Source organism: Teleopsis dalmanni, chromosome 1, assembly GCF_002237135.1.
Source record: "Teleopsis dalmanni isolate 2A chromosome 1, ASM223713v2, whole genome shotgun sequence".
Classification (NCBI taxonomy): domain Eukaryota; kingdom Metazoa; phylum Arthropoda; class Insecta; order Diptera; family Diopsidae; genus Teleopsis; species Teleopsis dalmanni.
In genome coordinates, this window is record NC_051846.1 from 211388847 (window position 1) to 211403165 (window position 14319).

The 14319-nt window shown below is 28.3% G+C and overlaps 1 protein-coding gene across 2 annotated transcripts in view; it reads right to left on the bottom strand.

Moving 5' to 3' along the window:
• Nucleotides 1–13187, bottom strand: part of LOC119671754 — a 42710-nt gene extending 29523 nt beyond the window's left edge. The window contains exons 1-2 of one of the 2 annotated variants that reach the window (XM_038082517.1): nucleotides 13010–13183; nucleotides 12330–12398 (exon numbers count right to left, since the gene is read on the bottom strand). The gene's annotated coding sequence lies outside the window, so the exon portion shown is untranslated. Of the gene's footprint in view, nucleotides 1–12329; nucleotides 12399–13009 lie in introns of both variants that reach the window. The other variant, XM_038082518.1, reaches the window with a different exon arrangement.
• Nucleotides 13188–14319: the final 1132 nt, after the last annotated feature.

Genomic DNA, 14319 nt, shown 5'->3' on the forward strand with positions numbered 1-14319 from the left:
AATTTATAGTTGTTATTATTATATCTATTATTATTATTATTTTGTCCATTGTTATATCTATTATTATTGATTCTATTGTTATTTGTATTATTATTGAAATTATCATTTCTATTATTGTTATTTCTTGTATAGTTGTTACTAAAATTGGTGTTTATCCTATTGTTATTGTTTCTGTTTGGAGGTCCATATTGTGTGAAGTTTTGATGCCTGGCTTCTATTATAATTTGGTATGCTGCTTCTAAATCTGTTGGGTTCCTAGCAAGAATTAGTGTTTTGGTTGGTTCAGGTAAGTGGTTCTTGAATGTGTTGAATGCTATTCTGTTTATGTCTTCAGTTGTGTAGGTCCCGTCTTCGTGTGTTAGATTCCTGGTATTTAATCTGCTTACTATTTTATTTATTTGAAAATAATAATTTTCAATAGTTCCAAAAAGATTTAGAGTTTTTAATTTATCCATTAGTTCGGTGCTAGTTTCTTTTTCTCCATAATATTTTTTTAAAGCTGTAACCAATTCTGGCCATGTTGCTGTGTTTTCCTTGTTTAATGTGTGTCTTGTTTGTCCTGTACATTTATTCCTAAGGAATGAGAAGGCTATTCTCGTGTTTTCTTCATTTAATTTATTTAAAATTGGATTGAATGATTCTACTTGTCTTAAGAAGTCTGGTAGTTGAGCTTTGTCAGTTCCGTCAAATTCGTTCACGTTTTTAATGAGTTGTAGTAAGAGATTTAGGGTAGCTGTGTCTTCCATTTTTAGTTTTTTATTTATTTATTGTAATATATGGGACTCGGAAAAATTTTTTATTTTAATATAGAAAAAGAATATTTATTTTGTTTTGAATTATACTCTTTTATTTAGAATTTTTTAAATTTGATTATATTCGGATAACATATGGAATTATGATTGTGTTCAAACGTGTAGAAAAGAATAATATATATATATGACAGAAATACAATTTTATTAGAAAATGAATATTTTATTTTTTAATTAATTTTAATATATAGAGAAGGAATAATTTTTATTTTAATATGTAGAACAGGAATATTTTATTTTTAATTATAATTTAATAATATATGTAATTATACTTGTATTTTAATTTAATTTGCACATTCTATTTATAATTAAGTTTGTTTATTTTTAATTAATATATTAATTACAATTTATTGTAATACATATAAAAGAATATTTAATTTAATTTAATATATATAAAATTTATTTTAAAAATTTGTTGTAGAATGGATTGTACTTTCCTTATTTGGTCCGTCTGTCTTTCTTTTAGTTGGCTGGTTCTCTGTTGGGTTGTTGTCTCTGCTTTATTGTTTTGCTGAAATATTACAGATGGCAGGTTTGCTGTTTGTTTTCTGGAAGCTGCTGGTGTGATCGCTATACGATCTGTGCTGTCTGTCCTTGCTTGATGGCTGGTTCTTTTGTATGTTTTTTATTATTTTTTTTTGTTTGTTTTTTTTTTTTTTTTTTTTTTTTTTTTTTTTTTTTTTATTTTTTATTATGGCACTGTTTGGTGTTGTGTGTACTGCTTCCGCAGTTTTCGCAATGTTTTAACTTTGTGTATCCTTTCGATTTATTTATTACGTCTTTTATATTGTTCATTTGGATACACGAAATTTTTTTTTTTTTTTTTTTTTTTTTTTTTTTTTTGTTTTATTTTATTAGTGTTTTTGTTCGTTGTTTAATTATTTTTATTATTATTATTGTTTTTATTGTTTTTCACTTTTTATTTCACTTTTTTGGTTTTTTATATTTATCGAATTTATCGTAATCGATATTTAAATAAGCTCTATGCTTTTTTAAATATTCATTAGCTCTTTTCCCTTCTTCTGATTTATCGTATTGTTTACAAAATTCGCGGTGTTCGTCGCGTAATTGATAGCTAAATTCCTCTAGTGCTTCGTCACTAAGGAATTCGTTCACTTCTTGTTCCGCTTTCCCGAATATTTCCTCGTGGAAATTCAAGTGATCGTCTAGATTTCGTTTGGTTTCGAAATCTTTACCGCAAAAAGCACACACGTTATGTAATTTTATGTGAAGTTCGCGTTCTTCACTTGTATTAAAATCTAAATCGCAAAACCCGCAAGGAAAAGGCTTAACAAAATTCTGCATTTCACTTTTACTTAGTTTTAGTTGTTTTATTCACTATTTTACTTTATTAACTTTTATGTTTTTTCTCTAAAAATTATCTTTAATTTTCTGTTTATTTATTGCAAAAAATTTTCTTAATTTTTTGCGTTCATCCTCGTCGCCAGTTTTAGTTGTTGCACGCGAATAGTGAAGTAAAACGTTAAATTGACACAGAATTTTAATTTTTAAAATAATTAATTTTTATTGATAATTTTAATAGTAGTTTACATAAATTTTCATAAGTTTTAATAACTTTAATATTGTTTTCAATTTTGATAATTTTTGATATTTTTCAATTTTAATAACTTTGAATATTTTAGATTTTAATAACTTTTAACATATTTGAATTTTAATAACTTTTAATATATTTGAATTTTAATAACTTTTAATGTTTTTAAATTTTAATAACTTTTAATACTTTTAATTTTTAATAACTTTTAATATATTTGAATTTTAATAACTTTTAATGTTTTTAAATTTTAATAACTTTTAATATATTTAAATTTTAATAACTTTTAATATATTTAAATTTTAATAACTTTTAATATATTTGAATTTAATAACTTTTAACGTTTTAAAATTTTAATAACTTTAAATATTTTTAAATATTAATAACTTTAATATATTTTAATTTTAATAACCTTGATATTTCAATTTTTATATTTTTTAATAACTTTGATATTTTCAGTTTTTATAACTTTAATAATTTTTTAATAACCCGATTGAAATCTTTTTCAATAATACGGAACCGAAGGAGATAATTGTACTCTTTAACAAAAACTGGATTTAACATAAGTGATCCTGGGTTTTATACCCCTAATAACAGTGTCAAAAATCAAGCTCTCAACTCTGTTAAGTTGAAGCTTTTGATTTTGTATGGACGAGAGCTTAAAGTTTTGTTCTAACAGAACTTTAGCATAAAGTTTTAATGTTACTTAAAATTGTAACAGAAGCGTCCTCTGTTATTGTCATGACAACGAAAAAATGTAATGCTATTTACATAGCGTCATCTCTCAAGCTCTCTGCTTGAAATTATGCTATAATCAGCAGAAATAGTACAGTTCATCTTTTGACTGTATGTGTGTCATGAATTCTTAAGAAGATGATCACGCGATAGAAAAATGCGTGTATCTTCTTAAATGTTTATAGTAGCGTTTCCTGCTGTGGCTACTTACTGTCCCAAGTGCGTTTATTAGGGTTTTGTTTATGTTTCATTGGAATGTTAAGTGTAGCAAGAAAATGCTAAAGTATGAAATATTACTATACTTGGATGCTGTATAGATTTTAGAGTTTTGTGAAATGATATTTTATTTAAATACTGTATAAGGTTTTAGAATTTTGAAATTGAGTGACCCTAATAAATTATGAAATTTATTAGTTAAATTTTCTGGGTACAGTGGGGTAAATAAGTAGAGGAATATTAGCATCAATGCTAATATGTAACTATATACCAACATACATGCTAAAAATGTTCAGAGAATGGTTTTGTTTAGAACGGAGTATGTGAAAATCTGGATTGAGGCTGCACGAAAGAAGTAAGATGATGGGGTCACATGTAAGTATAAATATAAAAGGAAGTTAAAATTAACTTAAAAAGGCAAACAGTGAATTTTATTTTCGTACTGCATTATCCGTTTCGTACGGTAGTCGACTGATTTTATAAATAAATTGAACTTAAATTAAATCACATTATGGCCCGATATTCCACACTCAATATTATTATTCGGAATATTGAAATCAATGAATAATGAAAACAAAATAAATGGCATTTTCGAAACGGCAAAGGTTCATTAACATGGCTTTAATCAGAAACCATAAAAGTGTCGAATATTTTAACCGATGTTTACATTAGAAATTGATGAATGTTTTTGATTTTAATTAGGGACTCACACCCCTGCCACTGCCATTTGCACTGTCACTGCCATTGATAATGCAAAGCCGATTATTAGCTTATCGATTTGTGTGTTCGCCATCAATTAACGAAAATATTTAAAATTTATGCATGTCAACTCAACTGATTTCGTTTCGGCCAAATGCTAAACGGCCAAAACTTCAATAAAATTGCTTTGTTATTATTGTTGTTGGTGTTGCTACTGATGAGCTGGTAATAAATAATTTATTGTGCAAATAATTTTCCTAATTACGCACATAAAATGCTGTTACAAAGCACACATTTCAAGTGTTTAAAATATTCGAGATAATCAGAAGTTCGGGCACGTCGTCTGGAACAGTAGTAATGGCCATCGATTGCTATGCTGGCCACTCGGCCAATCAATCCATCAGCATTAGAGCGATATATGTGGGCATGGGCAATGAAGGCCATGTCAACATAAAAAGTAACGGATTAGAGCAAACCGAACGATGTGCGAATTCTCTAACCAAAGTCACTGAAGTTAAAATATTGACTCGAGTTGATCAAAATTCGAAACATGCATCAAGAAACAGATATTAGGTTTTTTTTTTTGTGAAAAGTCAATAAAATTCGGTTTTGTGTTATGGCAAATCGATTGACAAGCTAAAAATGCTATTGGTTGTCAATAAAATTGGATGAATCAACTTTCGTTCAAGGTGCTGAGTTTACACGAAAATTATGTTCGCTCGATGAAAACAGTGCAGCACGTAGGGGTGTGTACTTGTAACAAGATATCTAAAATCATCCGAAATAAACATAAATTGCCTACCAGCAACCTTGATCTATATTTTCGATCATGTAATACGAGCATGTTAAGTTTTGATTCATTGTAGATCAGTTAGCAAATTGTATGTGGCATGCGTGTTAAGAGCTACAACATCAACTTAATATCTGTATATGAAATATGAAATATTAATTTTAATGAAATTAATTAATATGATAATTTTTATACATTTCAATGAGAATGATTCTGATTTTCATTCTCTCTTATTTCTCTTCAGTTAGTATCGATTACATACAAGATTCCATTACTACGATTTACTAGAAGGTTAAGGTTTTGTTATTTGTTTGTCTTGATGCATTTTTTATAAATATTTATACTTTCATATATAAAAAATATAAAATTTATAAAAAGTATATTATATTTTTATTATATAAACTATATATATTTACTTTAATAAAACTTTATTGCGAATCCAGCAACCGAATAAAAAGCGAGCTCTACAGATAGGATGAGAATTTGTGGAATCAACAGAATTAGGCGTCATATCACTTTTAAAAATGTAAAGCTAATCAAATGGAAACTATGAGTAAATATCGGAAGACAACAGTGAAGACGTGAATTTAGGTATTTTTAATGAAAAAATAACAGTATCTAATTTATAGAATATTTATAAATTAATAAATATTTACAAATAAACATTTATTTGATGATCTTGATATTATTTGTCTGACACATAAGTAACGTCTTTATTCGTGATTTTACAATGCTATATTCTTTGTACTCAAATTGATATAACCTTATTGTGTTAGGGATTACAATTGAGATGAAATGTTCTCGTTTTTAATATGGTAATGTATTAAAGGGAAATATGCGAGGAGTTATAGAAATAAAAACCAATACGGGTTTGAGTGAATCATTCATTTAAATAAACTACTGTGATCATAATACAACAATTGAGTTAGTGTAGTGTGTATAATATTGGGTTTATTTAGCTGATCGCACTATATTTATTAGTGGAATTATTCTATTCCAAAGCTAAAAGACTCTATTGATAACGACTCAACGTTGACCATCATGAGCGATGCATTAACACTAAGCTAGCAAGTCTACATATGTGGACATATATCAGTTTAAGGTATAGAGCATCAATAGAGTATCAATATACATCAGTATAAACTGAAGTTGATTTTAAACCAAAGTAGATACATTTTGAATAATAAATAAAGACCTTTTAAATTTCTAACTGTGCTAGCTCATTTTTGCGGGCTAAGATGTACGTAGTCCACTAGATATTAAGTCTCTTGCTCATTTCTCTCTCCTGATTCTGGAATAGAGTTTATACATTGCAGTGGAAATCTTCCCCATTCATTCCTAAGGGTTTGTTTCATTGTGTTCAAGTCTCACACTGTGGGTTTCGATAGACAGATAGTTAGATAATAAACGGGTTGGGAACTTGTCACCACGTTCCATAGACGAGTATCAGTTAAGAACGCCATTATGTCATTTGGAGAGATGTTGCTTAATTCCTGTAGTTTTCCATACTTTTCAACTACTGCAAGACTTTTTAAACTAGCAATCGACTCTAAACAAATCGAAGATATTCAGTTCCTTGAATGATGGTTGGAATGTTACCCGTTGAGGATTTTCTAATTTTAGATACTGTAGGTAACTTTCGGTCAAACAGTCAAAAGGAGTGTGGCTTGAGCTTTAACTTTCTCAAAGTCGAAGTGACATTCTTTCTCTTTATACAGACCAATCTTGGTAGGATGGTAGTGATTCATTACTCACTATAGTATTTTTCTTCACGTCCAGTTTAAAGTCAAACAGTCAAAAGGAGTGTGGCTTGAGCTTTAACTTTCTCAAAGTCGAAGTGACATTCTTTCTCTTTATACAGACCAATCTTGGTAGGATGGTAGTGATTCATTAGATCACCTTTCTGCAGCTTCAGCTCTGCATATACTAATAAGAATAAATAAGATGATCTCATTGCGGTTCTGTATGACTGAAACTATTAATCACTCTGTCTGTCTTTAGTAGAACTTGCATCTTTGAAATTTAAGTTGGAATCTATTAACTAAAGTTCAACCTTGATTTTAAAGCAAAAATCTGTGCACATTTCGTTTAATTAATTAATTCAATGCGGCCGAGAGAATAATAGCTAAACAGACACTTCCACCGCATTTATGCAGATGTATCTCGGTGTCACCTCGCCCGACCATAAACAGTGAAATATTTATGTGGAAATATTTGTTTACTTTAACACAAATCCGACGCATTAATTTATTGATTTTGGCTGAAATGCATTAATTTGCGAAAGTACGAGTATCTGCAGTTCGGCGTATAAATTTCCTTTGATTTCGTTTTGTTCGCTCATAAATTAAAATAATTCGGTGGGAATTAAAATGCGGTTGGACGATTGTGATAGCCTTTAATTTTGTTGTTTTATTTAATTATATAATAATTTGAACATGAAACGAAAAAAACCTCCTGACACTTTGACGATTTTAAGCTGATTAGAACGAATTAAATTAAGTGTTATCTGTGCAATTAATACTTTTGTATTTTTTATTGTTTAATTGCGATACGAGTGTGATCTGAATTTTAAAATCATTTTCTCTCGCCGTAGTTACTGCATTTCGACTAATTAAAATGAAATTTAAACGCTGGTGGGTCGCTTTATGGCACTGAGTTGCCACGTTGTCGTCGCTAAAATCAGCAATTATCCACATGTAAATTTTATAGTTGGAGCGTCTTGAAGCGACGTTCCCGGTGTAACCGTAAACCATTACACATTCATTAACGGCTGAATTATTATTATTATCTTGTTTAAAGGAATTCGTTTATTATCCCTCTTAACTTCGTTTACGTGTTGTCTTGTTGCCACTGAGTTCACCTGTCAACATGTCAGGCCGCAACCTAAACTGGTTCCGATCCATCTCACATTCGTGCATCTTGATTCAACCGTCAAGCATCAGAAAGTTAATGAACATTTTATGAATTACCAAAAACATCAATTAAAAGCATCAAGATACTTCCCCTCTGCTGCTTTAAAGCGTTGAAAGATATCTTTTATGAATACATTTTTAATGTGAATCTCTTTTTATATTTAAAAAACACTAATTTCATTTGTAGATACAAGTATGGTTCCTTAAATGTCTAGAGAAGATTTGAGGACAGGAGCAACTTTGTGCATTTTAACTTTAAGTGCTAAAGTTAGATTTTTTAATATACAGAATTTGTGATAATATAATTTTATAACATTTAAAAAATAATGATTTGGATAATCCAATGAAATACATATAACAATCCATCACAAACATTTTGCACTGTCAAATAAGTTAACGATTGCTAAGAAGATAGATTAGACAAACTAAAACTCTCTGTTTTCTAGATACTAATAAAGTTTTATATAAAATATCTGCAGTAAATTTTTAATTTCAAACTAAATATATAAAAATGGTACACAAAATAAGAATATTAATAGAAGGGTTCTAACAGTAATGAAGAAACAACAACAAAAATTTGATTAATTTATTGTAATTTACCTGACCATATAAGGCTGTTTCGAGTATTGCCAAGTACTTATGATCAGTAATCTTAGCAAATATTCTAATATTTTTTTTAAATTAGTTTATAGTCCGTATATGATTTGTTAGACTGCAAGTGCTAAGTAGCCACTAGTAGCCAAGTGTTGAGAAAGCGAAGGTATCAGTTAGATTGAACGTCACAAAATTAAAATTCAAACAAATTAAAGTGAGTTCACAGTTAATTGTGATTAAGCAGCAAGCATATGTATGGATATCTATTAAAGTCTTTCAGAATACCATATGACAGGGAACTTATATAAGGATATAATACTTGCATATGAAATTATGTATGTTATATGCTTCTGTTTTGAACATAACACGAACCTGAAGCTACTATATAGTTTTAGAACTTACTTGCAGACACAAGAAGACGCAGAATTTACAGTAGCGAAAATTAAAAATATATTTCAGCTTTTATTGTTTAATAATAATATTAATGTTGATTTCTTCAGATGTACCGAAGGCGTATCGTGCGTGTCTTTGACAAATGCTGCTTCGATGTCTCTCTCCTACAACTACACTATATATGAGAAGCTAGTTATTGGTTGCCTTTATCACCTTAATCAATAGATATGCCTTGAGAATATTTTAAGGCTCTTCAAATCAATTTATGTAAGTTATTTGGAGTCTCTGAAAACGTATTTTCCATAAGATACTAAGACTGGGTATTCACGCTATAAACAATAAATTATTTGTGATAAAGTAAAAAGCACTAAATACATACTTTTCATTGAATTGACTAAGTTATTTTGACATGCTCAATTTTAATTATTTATGTATTTTATGTCAAAAACCTGTTGTACAGAGATTATGATATAATAATCTTAAACAATATATTTGTTATTTATATATTTTTTTATTAAAAACTTTATTCTACAGAAATTAATACAGGCTGTCAACCGCTACTGTTTTTCATCTTCCATAATGAATTCTTAAATTTATTAATATCTACGCATTTAAAATAACTCAATTTGGGTGGTCTTAAAGGTTTTCCTTTTTCTACTTCAAAGATACACAGTAAGTACCTTTTCAAAACGAATATTAATAACAATTTAATGGTTATTTATTCCAAGTATCTGCAACCAATAAAGAATCTCGTACTACAGTTTCCTTCAACCTGTTTTAAAAATTGTTAACCAACGAAAAAATGTTGGTGTTATGTAAATTAATAAAACTTCAACTCCATTAAAAAACAATTTAATATGCAAGATACTTTTTTTTAAACAAGTTACTTATCTGTGCCATTGGAGGAAACAAAAACTTGAAGGTACATTTTCTGAGGTTGCCTGAGATAAGGTTTAACTTTGATAAAAGGATTATTTAAAGAGCGAGAACTATTCATATAAAAATATGAACATTTTTTTTCTCCTGACAGATAGGTTAATTTAGATAAATCCATAAGCACTATTAATGGATACAAAGGGGCTTATTGGAAGATTGTAGCTATTATTATTATTTATTAAAATCATTTAAATTTTATTTTAGTTAGAAGAGTAGGTACTAATTGAAGATGATTACATGAGCATTTCAGAGACAAAACACTAAAGTTTATTTAATCCTAATCATCATTCCCTATGTAAATCGTAATCGCCAATTTATTATTTGTACTAACACATTGGCTAGAAATACTGAGTTATTATGAACATGAATTGCTTCAAGAAGACTATGGGATCGCCTTAATTAGGTAGGAAAGAACGGGAGACATTTAAGGAATCAGCAAAGTGCTTTTAGGATAATGGATGGAGAGTAATACTACCTTATAGATGTGTAGAAGCTTTCATGCTGAAGAGGTATATGAATCCACCCAATCACTATTTATGTTTTTGTTCAGGACCACAGCTTCTGTAATGTTTAGTTACAATAGATTTTTCACTGGCCTGACGGAGATAACGAAGATAGACTTATTACATCCTTAACTTTATTTAAAAGATCAAATGGTTTAACTAAGGATAAAAGATGTAGTTGTAATTGAAACAACTTCTTTTTCTTTGCACTTCTTGAGGGTATTACAACACTTAGAACGTCTCGGAACCACTGTTAATATTTGTATGGACATATGCTCTTTTAATTTAAACACATATAACTGTTTTTAAATCTATTAAATCTCTTATTACGCTGATAACCCCAAAAATCATACGTGAGTATTGATGGAACTGTAATTTTTTAGAGTGATAGCTTGAGGTTGAGCAGGTGGTGAACGTCTTTGAACTTCATAAACCACTTGCTGAAATCTTTCCGAAAGATTCTATTAATTGAAACTTCTTAATTATTATTTTTAATAATTAAACTGTGGATAAAACCTAATAAAAGAATTCCTAAGTTGTATTATTTTTCAATCGCCGTTAACATTTTTTGGCATTTCATTACGAAATACTTTTACTTTTTTCTTGAAAGTGCATTCAAGAAAAAAAAAATTTCAGTCACAAAATATTAAGTCACCAATATTTTTTTTATTTGTTACTTCATTAACTTCAATATTACTAATAATAAAATTATTTTCTATTTGGTTTGAAGAAACTTTCTTTAAATTACGTGCTAAAGCCTTAAAAGTGGGTTTAATGTATTTCTACGAAAACGTTTAGTCAACCTAAAGACAACTTCGATTAAAGATAAAAATGAGTTTTTTTTTATTCGCTTAACATATTGAGAAATATGTGAATGAAATTTATGAAATAATTCCATGAAATAATTATGAACATACATACATCAATATAAATATAAACTATTATTATAACACCTACTTTTACAAAGCACAGTAACGTAAGCCCTGTTGATACAACAGGGTTTAGAGACTTACTTTAAACCCATAAGGGGGCACAATAGATCCGACAGACGCAGTGCCACATCGCCTAACAATAATAATAAATAATAATAATAAGGAAAGGCGTCACTCTTAAGAGGGTACTTGAAGGTCGATTTATTTATGCATAGGATGTATATATTCTGTATATGTATAAATAATATACTATTCCTCTCGGCAGTTTGGAGTAGATATGTTGCTCCGGGTTAATGTAATTATACTTAACACATCACTGATATTATATATATATATATATACTATATATTACATTCTTGAAATTTATATTTCTGGCGAAGAAATATCAAAATTTATGAAGGTGGGACTTATAAGAAATACTAATTTACTTTCAATAGAGAATAGTTCCTAGTAAAGTGTATTAAAAATGTGAGTGGAGTGGATATGAGTTAGTTACTAAAGCTTATAATAATGTTGAAGTATTTAGATTAAATTTTGTATATTATACTATGAAAATATCTTAAACAAAGATTTCTCAATTACTCAAAGTTAATATTAATATTAAAAAGATTTCTACAAGTGTTTCCTAGCAATTTTTTAAGAAATTACTCTTCGTTTATTATTTTGCTATTTTGGTGCTTTTACCTGACACATTTAATTTTTTGTTTGTTTTTTAATTTGTTTATTTTAATATTATATCTAGATAGGGCATTGTTCATGTGTTCAATGATTGGACTGAAGAGATTTATTTTGTAACAGATATAAATTGAATTTAATAGAGCAAAACTTTTACAAAAGCATTCTTAATTTTGTAAAAGTTTGAGGTAATAATATCAAAGATTTAAAAAAACTATTTTCAAGAGCAAAAAGCTTATACATAATCTGAGTGTATTGACAATGTTGATTGGATGTGACTTTTAATGGACAAGGAAGCAGACGAAATATAATTTCATTGAATATGTATTTTATGTATTTTATAATATGTATTATTTTTTTTATAAATTCTACTTTTTATTATTATATACAAATAAGCATTTAACATATAAGCATTTTAATTTATAATAATTTTAGTTTGTATTTATTTTATTATTTAAATGATTATATTATTATTTATACTATTTAATCATACTTGTTTTAATAAATTCTACTTCTTAATATTATATACGAATAAAAATACAATATATAAATACATTTTAATTTATAATAATTTTAAACTTACCTTAAAAAGTATATTTAATATTTTTAGCTGACGTACGTTTTGAATGAACTGCAGCTTAAGGTTATTATACTTTAATAAGAAAAAATTTAAAATTAATAAAAATTTTTTAAAAATAAAAAATTACAAATAAAATTAATAAAATTCGAGTTGTAAAACATTTAACATTTAAAAAAAATTAAAACAAAAATGTCTTGAGCTTTATTGAGAATCAAAAAATATATGAAAAAGCCATAAAGCGCACCGATTGGAACGAAACGGAACGGAACGACTACGAATTCGGTTAAATGAAGCGGCAAAGTTGAGTCAAAAACTTCTTAATATTCTTGGCAGGACGCGTTGCAGTACAAATTTGACTTTGAAAAGTGGTGTCGAAATAATTTTCGTGTTTCTTTTTTGCACATTTGTTAAATATATTTTTTGTGCGAATTAATACAATTTTATTATTTTTAGGCTTTAAAATTTTAAACATTTTCAGATTTAGCACAAGATAATGTTAATGAAAAATTTTATATTATGTTTAAATAGATTCAATTTTATTTTTATTAAATTTATTTAATATAAAAAAAATATTTATTTATTGTTTTTAATTAATTTAAAAAAATTATTATTAAATTTAAAATTTATTATAAATTCAATAAGCAATCACATATTTTTGTTATTGTTATTGTTATTATTTATACCTTTTATATATATTTTATATACACAACACTTTCTTTAAAATATCTTAATAAAATTTTATTTAAAGAACAAAGGGTTTTTATAACCGTTTCGTTACTTGCGCACTTTCGTCTTATACGCTTGCGCATCCGCCGCGTTCTGATATTTCTTCACAAAATTTCTTCTTTATTTTGCGCTAATTTTGGGTTTTTTAAAAGAATTACAAATTCAATAACAACAAAAGCAACAACAACAAGTATCAATAAAAATAATCTTCGTTTCCGATTCCAAATAAAAACAAAAAAAAAAAAGAACGTATTTATTTCAATTTCGTTTCAAGTTCGTTTGACTTTTCGCCTGTGCGGACTGTTTTTGTTTATCTTCGTTCGGCTGTCGTCGTAGGACTGAACGATTTGCCTCGTTGATGGCTTGCTTTGTTTTTGTGGACATTGAATTTGTATGCAAAGGAATCGGTTGTATTGGCTAAAACACCTCTTAAGTGCTTCTTTTTGTTTTTGTTTTTGGTTTATTTAAGACCCAACACACTTAAAAGTTGACAATTTACGAATGCGCAGTGCGTAGTGCGTGCGGCAAGACGACAATTAAAATGCTTCATTGCAATGCTGAAGGTGTTAAAGCAGCCAACACTGCACATGCGTGGACGGCAGAGTTTAGAAATTGTCTAGTTGGTAGGTTTGCCCAGTGAGGTTAAACAATGCAGGCACGTTTTCAAATTACACTTACAAAAATCTATTGAACCTATTACGATATGATTTTACTTAGAATAATATATCTACCTTAACTTTATTTAATGCTATTAACTCATTACTCAGATCTGGATATGCAAATCTTCGACGTAATAAAAAACTTCAATGACAAATTAAATACTGTTAAAAACGCTTCCGACTGGTGGAATCTAACAGAAAATTTCAAAATTAGTCCCCTTAAGGTAGCTACTTCTCTACAATGTGAAGACTTTCGTATTCACTATGAATCCCTACCTCTATGCAGTTCCGACTTCCAAGCTATCTCTTGGTGTCTTCCACTTTTTGTTAGTTACCAAAGAACTAACTGACTCCTTTTGTACTTCGTGAACTCCAGCTTGTGCTTGCAAACATCAAATCTTATGAAGCTCCAGCTAACGACCGCATTCCTTATGAGTTCTACAAAAACACTTCTCCTGGTTTCTTTAACGAGTTACTTATCTATAAGGATCTGACACTAAATAGCATTTTATGCTTCGCTAAAAGTTCTAGGTCGTTTTAAACCCCGAGTTTTTCCTATATATATGATAACACAATGAGCCAATAGGCCTAAGTGGATCTACTAGGGA